Source organism: Lactuca virosa, chromosome 6, assembly GCF_052849685.1.
Source record: "Lactuca virosa cultivar CGN04683 chromosome 6, Lactuca_virosa_CGN04683_v6, whole genome shotgun sequence".
NCBI classification, from domain to species: Eukaryota; Viridiplantae; Streptophyta; class Magnoliopsida; order Asterales; family Asteraceae; genus Lactuca; species Lactuca virosa.
Genome location: NC_136431.1, coordinates 242,880,059 through 242,886,393, shown reverse-complemented (window position 1 = coordinate 242,886,393; position 6,335 = coordinate 242,880,059).

Below are 6,335 nucleotides of genomic sequence, written 5' to 3'. Positions count from 1 at the left end.
CAGATGGAGCAAGCAAGTCATTCATGACTATGCTTTATGGTCTTTATCACGTGATAGATTTGGATTTTGGAACCATCATCTGGCAACAACTGGTTTAAAGCTTGGTTTCTTCATCAAGACACTCAGAGATCTCCTGTGGCAGGTTCTGGTCAATCATCACAAAGTGGGCAATAGATCGTCTCCATGTTCCAATCATGGCAGACTCTCTTCTCTCCTCCATCGCCACCTTTCATACCACCAAGATAATCGTCACTGATCCCACCAAGTACTCCTTCATTGGATCCATCCCAGACACCATGCTTGCCTGTGTGTCTGCAACAAGCAGTGTTCTGCAACAATACAGAGAGATTCCTTCTTCGGGTCCAAGGGAGCTTACGCCAGCCATGGTTCGCTCCATTGAAGAGGCTGATAAGCCAGCAAAGAGGGGAAAGCGAACTGCAACCCAGCAAGAAGGGAATGTAGCTAAAATAACCAAGGTTCAAACCCCTCAGAAGCGAAAGTCAGACAAAGCTGCTCCATCACAGTCTCAACCGAAGAAGCAGAAGAAGCCCGCTCGGAGACTCATACTCCAATCTTCAAGCGATTCAGACTCAGAGTATGTTCCTCCTAAACACAAATCTGCTCCTCCTTCAGATTCTGAAAGCGAAAGCTCTGATGATGAGGCTTCGGGTCGTGGTAATACCCCGCCTCCCTCGCCTACCCCATAAATTCCAGTTCGCTCCCAACCTCCTTCTCCTCCACCTGTTACCATCCCAATATCCATCTCTCCAATATTTCCTATCCCTACCTCTCAACCATCAACCACTATTCCCATCCCTGCTCCAATCTTCACAGACACTACCACTACCACCACTACTACAGGGGCTCATTCTACAGCTCCCACCGAACCACCTGTTACAACCGAACCACCTGTAACAACCGAACCTCCTACCACTACCAAACCCTTATCACCTACCCCATCTACTGACACCACCCCAGTTCTAGGCGGTGAGGACTTGGAATTTGATTCCACTTATTTCAGTCCTTACCGTGTACAAAGTGATGACGACGAAGATGCACCTGTCACAAAACGTCATCTCAAAGCAGTCAATGACAAACTGGATCAACTGCTTTCATCCTCTTCCACTGGTGCTTACTCCGATGATGCTCTGAAGTCGTTATTCTCTTCTATTGTCAAAGAGCACGATGCATCTCTCACTGCTGCAGCTAAGGCTGTTGACGCCTCATCTTCCCAATGCCAGAAAGCCTCCCTTGCTGTTGAGGCTTCAACAAAGGAATGTAAAGAAGCGACCGCAAAAGTCGAAAAAATAATTTCTGAGGCTCAGTTATTCCTCGATTCTTTACAAGCTGCTGCTCAAAAGAATGCTCAGACAGTGAATGCTTCCGTCGATAATCTCCAGCGCTCTCTTGAAACCGAACGGTCTAATCTTGAAGCTGATCGACAGGCCATTGAAGCTGCTAATGAAAAACTTCATGGTAATGTCAAGGACCGTCTGACTCAGCTGGAAGCCGAACTGGCTGTCGAAAATCGTATCATGGATGAGCTCGACAAAAGGACTTCTCAGCTGAAGATGCAGAACCTCAAGCTTCGCACTGCCACAGCTGAACTCAATGATTTGAAATCTGAGAGGGAGGTTATTCAAAGCTCTGCTGGCGATGTTCACTCCATTCTACTTCACCTCCTTGAAGCCCATGATCCCATCATAACCATTACCATCCGAAGGCATTTGGCTGAGAAACTCAGACCTGGACTGGCCATCCTTAGTCGTATCGAGGGTGTTTCGGTGACTGGTGTCCAGCCGAAACAAGGGGGAGAGAAGGCAGCGAAGACTCAACCTCCTCCTGAACCGAAACCAACTGCTGAACCGAAGGATAATGAAGCTTCGGTCAGTAACAGAGACAAGAAGAAAAGGAAGATCGGTGAAGATGACACTGATGACGAAGAAAATGTTTTTGAAGAAAATCCCGAAAAGCCTTATCAGAAAACAAAATCTACTGATAAAGAGCCTCAAGAAAAGGTCAAGAAGCAAATGGCTGACCTAGAAAAGAAGCAAAAAGAGAAGGAGCTTTTGGAAAAGAAGAAGTCCATTTTTCTTGAATGGACTATTGACTCGCTTCAAAGAAGCGCCATTGACGAACCGAGTACTCATTGACTAGAACCTGTAATGTCATTCGGCCTTGAAAACTCGAAGGACGCTCAATTTGATATGCCAATCACTCGAAAGGCATTTATCTTCCATTGCTTCAACTCCACTGTTCCTATTCCTTCTCCAGACCCGAAGGTGGATCGAGATCTGTTGCAGTTCTACCTAGAGTTCGCTCAACCTCAGTACTTGACCTGGAGTTCGCAGAAAATCACAACTGTCAAGGTTCTGAAGCCCTACTCAGCCGGGAAGTTTGTGAATGTCAAGTTCAGAGTGACTCGAGGATCTGAAGGCTCGGTTCACCACTTCACTCTTGCTGATCTACCGAACCTCAACCCCCACGACTGGATACTCCTCAGCAATATCTTGCTGTCAAATCCACAGGAGTATCAGCCGATCATTGACCATGTCAAGCGAATGCTTGTATGCTACATTCACGAAGTAGCAAAAATGGACCAAGAGATCGCCTCTGCTATTCACAAGCGAACCACGATCAAACCAATGGGCAGAGCAGGCGATGTCAATACGATGGTCAAGGGAAAAATTGATTCAAAGTATCACACAGTGATGTTTATCAGGGGCGAAGGTCAGAAATGTCTATTTGCTCTTGTTGACAAACACCTCTTCTCAACTGCTTGCTTGGAGCACATTTTGGAGATTATTCAGAGGTGTAGTCAGAACACTGCAGCCGACAAGAAGTTGTTTACTGATATGCTGAGATGGTACATTCAATTTCGGCAGACACTTCTTGCAATCATCCCTCGGCTGTTCAAGGTTGTCAAGACTGTGAAGCCCACTCAAAGAAAATGATCTCTCACCTCATTTGACGCAAAGGGGGGGGAGGGAACTGTTGGGCTTATAGTGTTGCGTCATGGGCTCGGTCCTTAGCCCAGTTTTGGTTGCCGGTTTGGGCCTGTCCAACCGTGCATGTTTTATTCTAGGGTTTAGTATTTAAGCTGCATGCATGCAATCTTTGTAATAAACGCCTTCATTATTTTTCTCATTGAGTTTTGAAAACCCTAGCTCGCCTCTACAGTGGAAGTTCTTCATCGAGCTCTGCTGAGGCGTGACTATATTTGAATCATAAGCATAACGTTGATTCTATACTATGCTCATATCATTTTTGTGTTTGTTTCGTTTGATCTTCATATTTTTCCTGTAAAAGATCTAATCGATCTGAGATTCATTCTCAATATATATATATATATATATATATATATATATATATATATATATATATATATATAAGATTATATAAATAGTTTCAAACCAACAAGATAAACTATAATCGGTATAGTTTGGAAGTTACAAACCACACTTTTCAAAAATACAAATAATTATTTAAAGGCATAATTATCTTATTTGGCAAGTAAAAAGGGAGTCATAGTTCACGTAAATTTGTTAAGGCTCTTGTGAGACTCTCCTTCACCGTACCTACGTAGCGTACATCGTAACTCCTGTAGTTATAACCAAAGTCTCCTGGAGGGAGAGCGAGGTAATTGTGTATAGATCTATACAGGGTTGACACCCTACACCTGAGATGTTCGCTACAGCTAGACGGGCCAGTCTAGGGTGACAAGTATATTTAGAAACCGATGCCTGAAGAACATCAAGACAGGCGTGTTAGTCATATTAGTATGGTTATAACGACTAACATAGAGAATAACAACATTATTTGAATTTACGAAGAATTTACACTCTACTAGCTTTACAAAACACAAAACTATGTTTCACTTACTTTGTAAACTGATTTCACCACTCTGGTCTTAGGGTTTTAAGACCACAACTCTTTTATATACAGAAAATATAGGATTTTCTGGGAACACACTCTTTCTAATACAAACAAAGAAAAACAAAGAACATGCATGCAACTATACACGGTTTTGGAACGAGACTCACAAACTACTTTTTATAGAAAATATTGGATTTTCTGGAGTTTTACAACTTATTATAAGAAAAGATATTACAAAGTTTTTCCTACAAATATGCTTATAAACTCACCAACATTCTATGTTGACGCTTTTCAAATCGACTTGTATTTTCAGGGACTCAGTGAACAGGTACTCGAGCCTTGGATCTGGATTATTTTACTACCTTTTGAGCAACCATACTTTATGTTATTTTTGTGTAATTGATAAACAAGTACAATTTGTAAAACAATGAAGGTTGATATATTGTAATGTATGATGTTTGGTTGCTATGTTTCATTAATATTCAATTGTTATGATACTACACAATGAAGTCATCCGCCCCTAGACGTTTCCGCCGTTATGGTATGGGGGTGTGACAACATCCATTTTTTTACCACAAAAATTTTCATTTTTAATATAGAAAACCCCCCAGTGTTATAAAAACCAAGACAATAAAATATCAGGTATATCAAGTGCAATCATCCCAAATCAGAGTATCAAAATGTGAAATCATAAAATCTGCAGGCCGAAGTGTATAGTTAAGTCTTCGCCTTTCTGTGATCATCAGAAGTACCTAAAACACATTTAATCTACAACTATAAGCAACAAAGCTCAGTGAGTCCTTCCCAAAATATCCATACAACACATCATAATAAACAACTATGTGTTATTAGCAACTTTCGGGATTATCCGCAATCCCAGTGGGCTAACAGCACGCCCTATGGATTAACAACACATTTTAGGGGTTATCAGCAACCCTGAGGATTCTCAAAATCCCAAAGTTATTAGCAATTCAATTCAAATATAACAACAATCAACAATTAAGCCACAGCTGGTCACATACATAAATACCACACATGTAAATATAGTGAGAAGACTCACCTCGCAGACAACAATTAACCACAACAACTCACACAGAGTAGACAGGCACACCAAGTCACCTAACAGGAATATAGAAATACATCTTTCAGTCTATACTCTAAAACCTGATTTTAACCATAACTTGACCAATGTCAAAGTCAAAGATCAACCCTCATATGCTTTGTGCATAAGCTGTTCTATGCATAGCGTAGAGCTCTAGATAGAAACATGCCAAAACCAAGCTACACCCAACGTAGAGGAATTTACGCCACGCTTAGCCGACTGATTGTCAAAATTTCCATTAAGCTCTTAATATAGAAAGTTAGCTCCTCAAAACCTCCATATACGAACCAAAGGAACGTCCTAATGGATAAAGTCTCTAACTTTATCCATTTGCATTCCATCAATGAGCAATAAAACCAAACCCTAAGTCCATGAAGTACTATAATGCTCAAGATCTCATGCATGGGGTAGATGGGAGTGATCAAACTCTTATTTTTATGATTCAACAACCCCAAGAACATCATGAAACGGTCTTCAAATGGTCTGGAGTAATGCATACTTATAAGAACCAAAGTTATAGGATAAAAAGCATATAAATCCATGACTAAAAGATCTAGCATGTAAAAAAACACCAAGATGGGAACTTTATATCTTTTGGAGGTGGAAAACAAGATAGAGGATCTGGATCTACAAGGCTTGGAGCTCCTAAATGCTTCTCCAGTGGTCTTCTCCTGCAAAGGTGCACATAAGAACACTTTAAGACCTCAAGATTCTCACAAAATGGTTAGGGTTTCGAAGGGACTGGATTGGAGGATGGAGGTTGGGTATGAAGAGGCCCTCAAGGAGTTAGAGCTTTTAAATAGGCTCACAACCCCGAGAATTATGTTTTTGATCCTGCGCACTACGCATTGCGTAGCTCAACTTACGCCTAACATAAGTCTTTAAGTCCCCGCATGAAGTCTTCCTCCTACGCTCAACATAGGAGGCTATCCTACGCCCCGCGTAGGACATAAAAATGCAAATAAATCCAATTTTACGCCTTTCTCTTTCACATCTGAACTACCTGAAAAACATTTAACTTAACAATGTAAGCATAAAACGTAGTGAGCTCTCCAATATACGACATATTCAAAAACACATACAATACATATAAACAATGGTTTGTGACCTTGCGTCGTTCTGCTTGACTCATAGCGTAGCGTCGTTTCCGTCATCAACATTTGACTTGCAACATTGCGTCGTTCCTTTATCACCAGTTGACTCATAGACTTGCACTGTCTCGTTAACGACTCTAGGTATCTAGGCTAACCACCTAGCATCGTTCCTCCATCAACCCCTAAAAAACGATAGTAGACTCACAGCCTTGCGCCGTTCCGTTAATGACTTTGGGTATCTAGGTTTGCAACCTTATGTCGTC